Source organism: Cydia splendana, chromosome 18, assembly GCF_910591565.1.
Source record: "Cydia splendana chromosome 18, ilCydSple1.2, whole genome shotgun sequence".
Classification (NCBI taxonomy): domain Eukaryota; kingdom Metazoa; phylum Arthropoda; class Insecta; order Lepidoptera; family Tortricidae; genus Cydia; species Cydia splendana.
The window spans coordinates 3,173,437-3,185,691 of NC_085977.1; the positions used below are offsets into that span (position 1 = coordinate 3,173,437).

Sequence of the window (12,255 nt, forward strand, 5' to 3'; positions counted from 1 at the left end):
TAACAATTAACCCACAGTACTGTATATGTATCTCTACTATCCCTACCCTAATAATATCAGCAAATTAAAGTTAGTCTGTCTGCCTCTTCACGCTTATGCCGCTAAACCGATTTACTAATACTTTGAGACCCGAGGAAGGACATAGAGTAAGTAGTCAAAGTACCCTATGTCCATTGTGGGATGATTTCTACGCATAGTCAAACGCAGAAGCTAGTATTAAGATAAGGCGAATACTCTGCAAACAAAAGTAATAGCAGCACTAGCTGATTCCTCGACGGCGCAAGTAATTTCACTTCAACGAACTGTTTCAAACTTTGGCCGGGTTCCCTTTCATTTTCCCGGCCTAGTCCCGAAAATGCTTATTTTCTTTGACCTTTTTTAACGAGCGGAAAAATACGAGTGGCTTTATTGCTAAAGATAATATTAAAGCCGTAATGTGTAATATTAAACTCGAACGTCAGTCATGTGTCTGGAAGAAATTCAATACATGGAGATATTATTTATTATTTATGGTTTTGACATGGGTACTATTACACGTGTATAAGTACATACACTGTCAGTAAAGTTTGAATATATATGAATGAATAAATAAGGTTATTCGTGTAACTCTTAACAAAATAATGACAAAAAAAATAGTGAGTTACTAGGGTGGCTGATTGCGATGTAATCAACTGAGCTAGAGTTAGACCAAGTCTACAGCGATTTTGATAACCCAGACTGTGCAAGTGTTATTTTAAACGACGCACTTTTTTTTTCAATTTCCTGATTTACCCCCAGAAGTGCCCCAAATGTTAAAAATCCAATATTCACGTTACATTTCCGTCTTTGGATCACCTGACATCGATCCTGAAGTCACTCTTACATATGTGTACCAAATTTCAGGCTGGCGTGATAGGTACCAATACCGCTCTGGACCGAGCAAAGTGACGTGGTCTTTTGTTGGAGGCCAAGACTAATTTTGGGTAATTGCGCCAGCCTAGTAAGTACCAAAAATTTTGCCCTTGTGCGTAAAGCAATTTCATCGGCCGACTAAGATTAAATAGGCCGCACTTGACATCTTGCTTAATGATAATGATCAACATTACGGCGTAACAATTAACAGGTAATTCTCAATTTTTCGGCCCCGACACGCCCTTCACCTGACCTTTAATCAAATAAAACTAACAATATTCCAAGCGTGTTTACGTATAGTTAACCTTAGAAACAGCAATTAAAATAAATAAAAAGTGATATATTTCAAGTACATAATTATCGACACAAAAGTGTTTTACTTTAGCCCCATTATTTTTAGGGTTCCGTACCTAAATGGTGAAAATGGGAAACGGGGACCTATTACTAAGAGTCCGCTATCCGTCCGTCTGTCTGACCGTCCGTCTGTCTGTCACCTGGCTGTATCTCATGAACCGTGATAGTAGCTGCCTAGCAGTTGACATTTTCACAGATCATATATTTCTGTTGCCGCTATAACAACAAATACTAAAAACAGAATAAAATAATTATTTCTGTGGGGCTCCATACAACAAACATGATTTATTGCCGTTTTTTGCGTAATGGTACGGAACCCTTCGTGCGCGAGTCCGACTCGCACTTAGCCGGTTTTTTGGTGAATAATTAATGGAGTCAACATTAGTGTCTTCCATGAAAATTAAAACCGTTCACTTAATGACAATTTCACTATTAAAAAGTAAGTGGAATTGTAGAATAGTCCACTTTTAATGATATTTACTGGTAATTTACCCGTGTACGATAATACCTGGAAATTTTGCTCGCTACATCGTACTACGATATACACATTGTATATTTACTTATCAGACATTAAATCACAGCTAATATTTTAATTAATTTAATAACCAAACTGCTGACAGAATGGTTTCCGTATGATGGTAATAGAAATCAAGGACATCCGAGGAAAAGATGGAACTTTAACCGCCTGAGCCCCCCTTGTCATTATTGCAGTTTTGAATTTGGAACCTTATATTCCATTTTAATTCAAAAATTCCATTTGGATTAAATCCTATATAAAAGTCTCAGGGACTCAGGAGGATATATTAAACGAAATAGTTGGCGACAACTGGATGCAAAAGATATAAAGGCCTCAGGGACTCAGGAGGATATATTTAACAAAATAGTTGGCGACAACTGGATGCAAAAGATATAAAGGCCTCAGGGACTCAGGAGGATATATTTAACAAAATAGTTGGCGACAACTGGATGCAAAAGATATAAAGGCCTCAGGGACTCAGGAGGATATATTTAACGAAATAGTTGGCGACAACTGGATGCAAAAGGCCCGCTATAGAGATATGTGGAAACGCATGGGGGAGGCCTACGCCACAGAGGCGACTACTATTATAAATAATTGTTAAAGTTTAATTGAATGATATAAGTAATTAAGAACATAACTTACTATAAATCGACAAATAATGAGACTTCCGCGCTCTTAAATTCCAACCTAACCCCTCTGGATGCTGTTAACAACTTAAATCAATTCTTTGCTAACATGGGTAAAAACCTCGCGGAAGATATTTTAACCCACCCAGCTCAGAACGATACAGCCCCTAACTTAACAAACTACTTTAATCCTTCATCTTTCGTTTGGCTTGATACTGATGAATCCGAAGTAGATAGTATACTTATGAATTTAAAATCTAATAGTGCCTCTGGATGGGACGATATTCCTACCCGCTTCTTAAAGCTCGCTAGGAACATTGTAGTCCCGATTATATGTAGACTTGCAAACCTTAGCTTTGCTGAGGGAGTCTTCCCACGACTAATTAAGCAAGCTATTGTTATTCCTGTGCGCAAGAGTGGAGAGAGGGATGATGTCAATAACTTCCGGCCTATATCTATACTTCCAGCTATTTCAAAAATAATCGAAAAATTAATAAACACGCGACTTTCTAATTATTTTAACAAATTCAAAATTTTATCTGACAAACAATTTGGATTTCGACAAGGTAAATCCACGGAGGATGCGGTTATGGCACTAACGTCGATAATAACTGAAACTGTTGACAACAACCGTAAATGCTTAGCTATATTCCTTGATCTAAAAAAGGCATTTGACACCGTCTCTCTCCCCACTCTCGTTCACAAACTTGAGATTATGGGAATCAGGGGAAAACCACTCGACCTATTGAATAGCTATCTTCATAGTCGAACCCAGAAAGTTAGAATTGGTCCTTATAGTAGTGATGAGAAGTCTATTTCTTTTGGAGTACCTCAAGGAAGTGTCCTTGGTCCCACCTTATTTTTAGCTTACATCAATGACCTGACAAATCTTGAAATTGACGGAGGTAGCATCATTTCATATGCAGATGATACTGTTGTTGTTTTTAGTGAAGTCACTTGGGCCAAAGTGTATACAAAGGCAGAAAAAGGACTACATAAAATATCTGCTTGGCTAAGATCCAACCTACTTACACTAAACGAGTCCAAAACGAAATACATGTGCTTCACTAAATACAATAACTCGCAACCACCTAACACCCTATCACTAAAAATTCACGGATGTAACCTAACAAACACTCGGCTTTGTCAGTGTAATAGCATTGACAAGGTTGAATCCATTAGATACCTTGGCGTTATTCTCGATCAGCGTCTCTCCTGGTATGGGCATATAGAATATGTAAATGGCAGAATAAGAAAGTTAACCTGGTTATTTAAGAAATTAAAACAAATCGCGTCTCTTGATTTATTAAAACAAATTTATACTGCTTTGGCCGAATCCATTATGACATACTGCATTACCATCTGGGGAGGATCAAGCAAAACCAAGTTTATTGATGTCGAACGAGGCCAAAGGTGCCTATTAAAACTCATGAACTCGAAACCTTACAGATTCCCTACAACTGAGCTGTACCAAATATCTAATCTTCTCTCAATGCGGAAACTATATATTTTAAATACTATATTAAGATTACACAAATCTCTCAAATATGCAGAACCAAATACCACACGTAGGAGAAAACCTAAAGCTGCCCCCATTCCCAAGCTAAAGTCTGTGTTCGCGAAGCGGCAATATGTTTCACAAGCAGCCCACTTGTATAATTCAGTTGATGCCACACTATCCATCTATCCACTCCAGACATATAAATGTAAAAAAGTAGTCCGGGATTGGTTAAATAATTTAAACTATGAGCAAACAGAGTTATTATTACATTCTAATACTCGGTAATAGATATAAATTTAATTCATCATATAATTTTATTAGATTTAGATAGATAATCAACATACTTATACCTATCATTAACATACGGTCTCGCACACAAACGCACACGCACACACACACACACGCGCGCGCGCGCGCGTAAACACACGAACAAACACCAAATACCCACACCCACACACACTCATACACATTATTAATATAGGTAATTTAACATAACACATAACATAGCATAGCCTATTGTTTTCCTAATGTTAAAACAAAACTTTCATGTTTTATACTAAAATTATTATTTCCCCTATTTGCCCTATAAGTACTCCAGATTATTACATTACATTGAATTGTTAACTTAACAACTGTAATTTACACTCTTCTGCTTTCATAAGTAATAGGTACTGATTTTTAAAAAGCGTTTTTCAATTAAAAGACATGTCAAGATCGCTTACCTTATTATTATTTTTTTTACAAGCCTATTTGAGTGTCCCACTGCTGGGCAAAGGCCTCTCCCCTTAATTTCCACGACTCCCGATTTGGTGCTTCCTCCGGCCAGTTGTTCAGGAAGCTGTCCAGGTCATCCCGCCATCTCCGTTTGGGCCTACCGCGGCCACGTCCCTCTACCGGCATCCACTTGGTGGCTAAGCTAGCCCACCTCTCCGGATGCATGCGGTAGACGTGACCGGCCCAGTCCCATTTGAGCCTAGCGGTTTTTTCGCCTACGTCAGCAATGCGGGTTTTAGAGCGCAGCGTGGTGTTTCTTATGCGATCAGTTACTTTGACACCTAGAATACTGCGCTCCATGGCGCGTTGGCAAACCTTCAGTTTGGACTTCTGAATCTCTGTGAGTGCCCAAGTTTGAGCGCTGTAGGTTAGAACAGGCAGAATACACATGTCAACGAGTTTGCGCTTCAGTGACAATGGAAGGTCGCCCTTGATTAGCTCCTTCATGGACCAATAGCTCTTCCAGGCATTTTGAACACGGCGCTCAACTTCCTTCTTACTAATGATAAAAAAACAACTATTATAAATACTAAATTGTATGTTAAGTTATTTTATGGTAATAACAAAGGCTATTTTTATTTATTTAACTTTAATTTTGCGTAATGTCAACCAAGTTAATTGCCTCTATTGAGGTAAATGTGTTTTTTTATAGAATTATAAGGGTCTTTAATATTTTCAATCTCAATTGCGGCCGCATTTACATTTTACTGTCGAAATTTCGCTTTACATTCAAAGAAAGCGCATGTAACAAAACGGACGCAATTTTCCCGGTTTATGTACTTTATTCACATTTCAATATTTTTTGTATCAAAATTCAAAAGATTTATTTGATTTTAAATGGGGATTTTGCTTTGCTGAAGCTGAAACCACCTGAATAAAATTACTGATTGGATTTTCTTGTTCATATTACAGGCCCACCCTCCATATTCAAATGATTATTCCGATTTATTTGCTTTTAACAAATGGATTACAGGAACCCAAATCGTACCAAAGTATAACTTGTTAAAAAGTACGGACGCTAAGCATGAAGACTTTCGTACATTGATCCGCCTGTTTCTATCTCTATCGCACGCGCATAACTATACTGCTGACCCGCTTGCACAGTGGCATTGACAGTCACCATCATATAATTATTATAGTCGGTCGGTTTTAAAATGTCGGTATCCACTTGAGAGACTACCTTACCATGAATGGCATTTTACGATGCAAAATGAAATTCAATAACAACAAAAGATTCTAAACAGATAACATCTTTAGAATAGCAAGTACTCGATATATGTAGAACCTTTAGAACCGATATAGTTATGTAGAAATTAAACATGAAACGTAGACAAACACCCGGGCGATCACGGCTCTAAATTCCAAAATGTCCTAATAGGTATCGAGTACCGGCTATTGTAATTCTAACTCTATTCTTTAAGCGGTAAATTGTTATCAGTATGGAATCTTCTGTTGTTATTGCTTTTTATTTTGGACACGGAATTAACGGTTTGGTTTAACAAAAGTGAACAATGCCATTCATCGGCAGGTAAACTCTCAAGTGGATTCCGACATTTTAAAACCGTCCGACTATAAAGTATATGATGGCGACTGTCAATGCCACTGTGCAAGCGGGTCAGCAGTATAGTTATGCGCGTGCGATAGAGATAGAAACAGGCGGGTAAATGTACGAAATTATTCGTGCTTCGCGTCCTTGCTTTACCGACTGAACAGTTTAATTGCCTATTTAAAACTTTTCGGCCGCGTCACTCCGAAACCGTACCTGGGATCCTTTAAGGATGACTCACGTTAGACCGGGCCGTGTCCGGGCCAGAGCTTCCGGCGCTTACTTTTCTATCAGGCCTATTCGGATTTCGAGATAATCACACGATCTTGAGACGATTTAGAGATCAACTAGATCTACATTAGATATCGACTAGATGTCACTTGGATATCTAAGTCATAACTTGTCGAAATCGTTCAAGAGGATCTCCAGAATCGCGGAAACGTCAAATTTGACATATCGATCTTACAAATATCTTTAAATTATCCGTATCGTAACTTGTTGAAGTCTAGTAGAAATCTACTTCATTTTCCGAATCGAGCCGTATGACATGACAGGCGATCACGTGATGCTTTCCATAGAAAACGAGGCGCCGGAAGCTCCGGCCCGGATACGGCCCAGTCTAACGTGAGTCATCCTTTAAGACGAAACAGGAGCTGAGTTTTAAATATATTAGGTAAATATACCCGTCTCGCTAACGGAAGCGGCACCTAAAAGTAGTGCGATAAGGACAAGGCGAAAAATCCTGCGTAAAAATCTCAAAAATCGAGCTTTCGTACTCCTCTGTTTCCTCCTCCAAAACTTAACCAATCGTAACCAAATTTGGAAATCTAAATAATTATGAAATTATCTGTGTCGGACCGTTTTGCTTTTTTGGCTAATTGATATCAGTTTTGAATGCCACGCCTCTCATTGCGGCATAGTCAATTAGGCCATTTTGGCCATTTTTGAAGGGCTCTATTGCCTTAAAAAACAAAAATATCAAAAAAAGCAAAACGGTCCGACACAGATATTGACAATATTAATCTGTGTTGAAAAAATCATTGCTCTAGCTTCAAAAACCACGGAGGAAAACGAGGAGTACGTTTGTATGGAGAAATGACCACTCCCGTTGGCTCTTAAGGACGAAAAATATCAAAAGCCAGTATTTTGTTTGTAATTTGTTATTCAGTTATTTCATGTTTGTAGTAAGTTTAAGGGTAAAAGGGGATACAAACAAACGTAACCACCCCTCTGGGCATCTCTGCCCTCTTCAATCTAGAACCAATATTGTGCGTGTAAACATTATTTTGAACCGACCTCGCTTGACCTAAAAAAGTTTGGTCGAATGTAATGCTTGTGTAGGATACATTACCTTATATTTTTACAAGGCTTTTTGTTTTTCTTTTTTATGCTACGACGATAGCAAACACTGCTTTTGACGGCCTCCTAGCCTATTCCATAGAGGCTCTGCCTAAGAAGCAAGAGGTCCCGGGTTAGAATCCTGGTAAGGGTATTTATTTGTGTTTATCATAACTATACGAGTACCTACATTGCATTTGTATGTGTATTTAGCCTCCAATCAGTTTAATTTTTATATTTATAAATTAATCTTACATGACAAAACTGAAATAATTTAAAATTTAAAGAAACCAAATTAAAGATAAGTACCTATACATATTTTGTTAAAAGTAATTAACTGCTAATAATCCGTTTCAAAGCTTTTGACGTCAGAGCTCTGACGACGTTCATGAGGTGTAATCATTATACAATAATTATGACTTTAAAGCTTTTAACGAGATATTGATATAAATATTACCTTGAAATTTCAAGTAAGGTAGCTAATCTAATTGATGTTCGAATAATAGGTATGTAAAGATTGTAAAGCGATATTCACCAATTTTACCAAAGCGTACGGAGATGCGAAAATTTTGAATTGTGCGGCTAATAAAATAAGGTAAACGTACTGGTGCTCAACGCGGTCCTAGTACATGTCATCTTGAAACTTAAGTCATTGTCAATAGAGGTGACAGCAAGGTGTCATCTATTGGGTATTAGCATGTCGAGCACTAGTACGTTTATCTTAGATGGGTACAAACAAACAGCAATACTCTTATGCAGGCTGTACACACTCGTCGAGACACCCCGAGACAGGCCGAGAACGAGTGTGTACATACTGCTCCCTTCTCGTCTCGTTCTTCCTCGTCTCGTCTCGCGCTTCTCCGATTGGATCGGAGAGAGGCTTTCGACGTGTGTGTACAGCCGGCATTTGACTTACACCAAGAAAAGTCTGCAGCGATTTTGATAGCCCACGCAGTGCAAGTGTTTTTTATACGTCATAATTTCATAGATGACGTTTTAATGACACTTGCACTGCGTGGGCTATCAAAATCGCTGTAGACTTTTCTCGGTCTGACATTAACTGTCCATCGGTAGACCTTATGCCTTTCGTAATAAGGTTTACGAACTGTCAGTTAACAGTGTGGGCGATCGTACAGATGATGGCCTGTTTATTTTTTAAATTATTTGGAGTAACAATAAAAACAGCAAGTATTAAAAAAACTACAAGTACTAGTTTTACGGCTCCTTAAGTAAACTTAAGTACCTATTGAATGCAAGCCGCCTAAATTTTAAATAGATTATTCAGTTTTGTTACATATGATTATGAAATACAACTTACCACGCGCTGGTGTCTTATGTAAAGTCAAGGTCATTTCAATTACCTGTATCCTTTCAACAAGTTTTTTTTTAATAAATAAGGTGGTGGTACTAGTGCTCGTCATGCTAATGCCCAATAGATGACACCCTGCTGTCACCTCTATTGACAATGACTTAAATTTCTTCTTAAGATGACATGTACTGGGACCGCGTCGAGCACCAGTACCACCACCTTACTTATGCCTTGGTTTGGATTAATACGTGTCTTGATTAACTCTTATTTAAAACTCCTAAATCTAAAAACACAATACCATTCGTATTTTCGTAGTCGCCCATTCGGGCGACAAATTAGCGACACGCAAGCGACAGCGACCATTAATCACATTACGTAACCCGTGATCGGAATGGACAGTTTAAAGATTCTTCAGATTGCTCAGAGGCCACGTGGAGAGGATAAATATTGAGCTGCAAAAACCACCTGGCCGCTATTTCACCACAGTGACAGGTGCGACAATTGTCGACATCACTGTTACTGACGTCACAGGCCTCCATAGACTACGGTAACCGCTTACCATCGGACGGGCGGTATGCTTGTTTGCCACCATCATTGTAAGTATTATTTAAAAATAATATTATAAGCGGATGACTGTGACGTCAGCGACAGTGACATTTTATAATTGTCGCACCTGTCACCATGGTGTAATGGGGCCAGAACTCAGATTCTGAACAACTCGTTCTGCTTTGAACTGGTTTTGATACGACGTTTTTGGTGATTGACGCACGTCTCACGCACCAGGATCCTACTGCGAACCACGTTCGACTTGTTGCCTCAACAAGTGTCATGTTGTGACAGGGGGGAGGGGGGAGTCACAAACTTTGTGACGTCACTCTAAGTTATTTAATCCGCTGTATAGTTAAATAACAAATTGTTGGAACGATACTCATTTTTATTCGTTTAATTTTCTTTCCTAATCGGTTTTGGGTTATAAAATTACTAATATTTCTTTATTCAATAATATTTTAATAAAATATTAATAATAAGGTACTACCTACTTAATTCGATTATTTACCAGTTATTTGCCGATTTCGTTGAATGTGACGTCACACCAGGAGTGTGTGACAATGACAATGAGGGGGGGAGGGATCAAAAAACCTAGAAATTCGTGTGATGTAATTACTAATTAATGGATGATCCCTAGGCCCTCAGTTTCACATAATTTCGTATGCACCAATCAGCGTGATTTTCAAGGTCGTATCAAAGCCAGTTTAATAATTGAACAAGTTTTTACATATGAATCGGGTTACTATAATAAATCATTTATTCCAGACAACATCGATCCATAGTATACTTTTAAAATAAAATTAGAAATAAATATAATTAGGTATAGGTATAACATAAAGATGCATGACTAGACAATTCAAATTAAATTAAGCTTAGCATTTGATAACTGATAAAATATAAAATAAGTTGACAATTAATTTATAGGTAATAATTAAATTCATTGATTATTAAGAGATTAAAATTTAAAACTATAAAATAAAAATTAAAAATAAACACTGTAAATAAATGCGCAGTCCAATTCAATTAAAATTTCAAAACTTAAATAAATAAAATTACTGAACGCTAGGAATTGCTAATAGGAAGGAATAGAAATTGCAAGTCACTTTTTTCATTTATTTTGTTTAAGAAATTTAAGCCGACCACTGACTAACAGGCCGCCGGACGATATCGGCCTGTCAGTTAGAACAAAAATTTGACAGCTCCGAACAACTGACAGGCCGATACCGTCCGGCGGACTGTTAATCAGTGGGCCCCTTAACAACAAATACTAAAAACAGAATAAAATAAAGATTTAAATGGGGCTCCCATACAACAAACGTGATTTTTGACCAAAGTTAAGCAACGTCGGGCGTGGTCAGTACTTGGATGGGTGACCGTTTTTTTTTTCATTTTTTATCCGTTTTCTTTTCATTATGGTACGGAACCCTTCGTGCGCGAGCCCGACTCGCACTTGCCCGGTTTTTTAACTATGTGTCTTCAAATTACCTACATACAAATTGATTTCTTTTTTTTCGATTCAACAAGGTGTAGGTACTTATAAAAATACACAAAAGAGTATTTTAACAAATGTGAAAATAAATACTCATTATTCTGCATAAAATAGATAAATACAAATAATCAATGTTTGTCTTCGAATTCTGATAAAAGTAAGTAAGTTAATTTACCTATCTTATCTTTATAACACCCATACTTTTTTTAATATTAATAACAATTCTGCGTAAAACCAATTGCAACCGTAAATAGGCATACCAAATATCACAATATTGCTTCCACTACAAACACCACACCTACACCGCAGATGTTCGAACCCATCCAAAATAATTACGGACATAAACATAATAATAAACATTAAAAGAAAACCGCCTTCGGTATGTCCACGTTGCGCCGCGGCTCTACGGACCAGTCTCGAAAAGTTCCTCGCGAACAACGCACGTTTGTTGCGTTCGTCACTCGCGTTCGAAATTCGAAACGAGTTGAAACAACTTTACGTGTGTTTTTAATTTTTAGTGGCCAGTGCTTCTAATAAAAAGTAAAAAGTTGCCAGTGACAATTTAAAACTAATTTAGAGGTTAAATTAAAAAAAAGTGAACAGTGACAAATTGGAATTAGTGATGTGTTAAGTTAACTTTTAAGTGGTTTAGTAAGTGAGCGATTTCTTAAAGGTATGTTTATGCAAATAATTTATTCAGGTTATGATGTCTAAATTGGAAGTGGTTTATTATGGTGGGTTTAAAGTTATAAGCGAATTATATAATACTTGATGTTCTTGTGTGAAATATGTAATAATAAATCAAACCATCTTATAAAAAATACTATATTACTTAATATAGGTGTTATAAAATATGGTGTTTTTATTACCTATGATATTTATTGTATACATAATAAATCAGGGGTTATGCAATAAATTTTGAAAATGAAAAAAGTTTTCCGTATTTCCCACGGGTACTTACATTTTTTTGGATCCATTCTAATTAGGAGAGGTACCTTCCTATAAAATGAAAAATTGTGGTCCCTTTTTTTTCAATAAATAAATATAGAAGCGCTAACGCTAATATTAGGACAACATTTCGACTTGTACTCGTGGAATGAAAAAAAGTTTACATAAGAAATAATCAAAATTCTCTTTAAAAAAAAACTCAAATTTAAATAAACTTAATGATACGTGAGTAACCTGTTTAAAATGTTCAAGTCTCGTTGGTAGTTTTATAGTTAGAAAACCTTAAATTTTCCAATTACAAAAAGTGACTGCGATATATTTTTAACAATACAAAATTGTTAAATCAAAACTTCGATAACCCGTTCATTATCGGCTTGGTACCTAAGCTATCGTTTTACATGCGAAAAAAA

The 12,255-nt window shown here is 36.9% G+C and overlaps 1 protein-coding gene and 1 long non-coding RNA gene across 3 annotated transcripts in view; one reads left to right on the plus strand and one right to left on the minus strand.

The window, feature by feature from the left end:
- The window catches only part of LOC134799387 (uncharacterized), a 236,320-nt gene that overhangs the window by 89,594 nt on the left and 134,471 nt on the right, over positions 1-12,255 (minus strand). The gene's annotated exons all lie outside the window — the stretch shown is intronic.
- LOC134799329 (hemicentin-1-like) overlaps positions 11,415-12,255 on the plus strand; it is a 252,930-nt gene continuing 252,089 nt past the window's right edge. Inside the window, exon 1 of one of the 2 annotated variants that reach the window (XM_063771725.1) lies at positions 11,415-11,570. The gene's annotated coding sequence lies outside the window, so the exon portion shown is untranslated. The remainder of the gene's footprint in view (positions 11,571-12,255) is intronic. The other variant, XM_063771724.1, reaches the window with a different exon arrangement.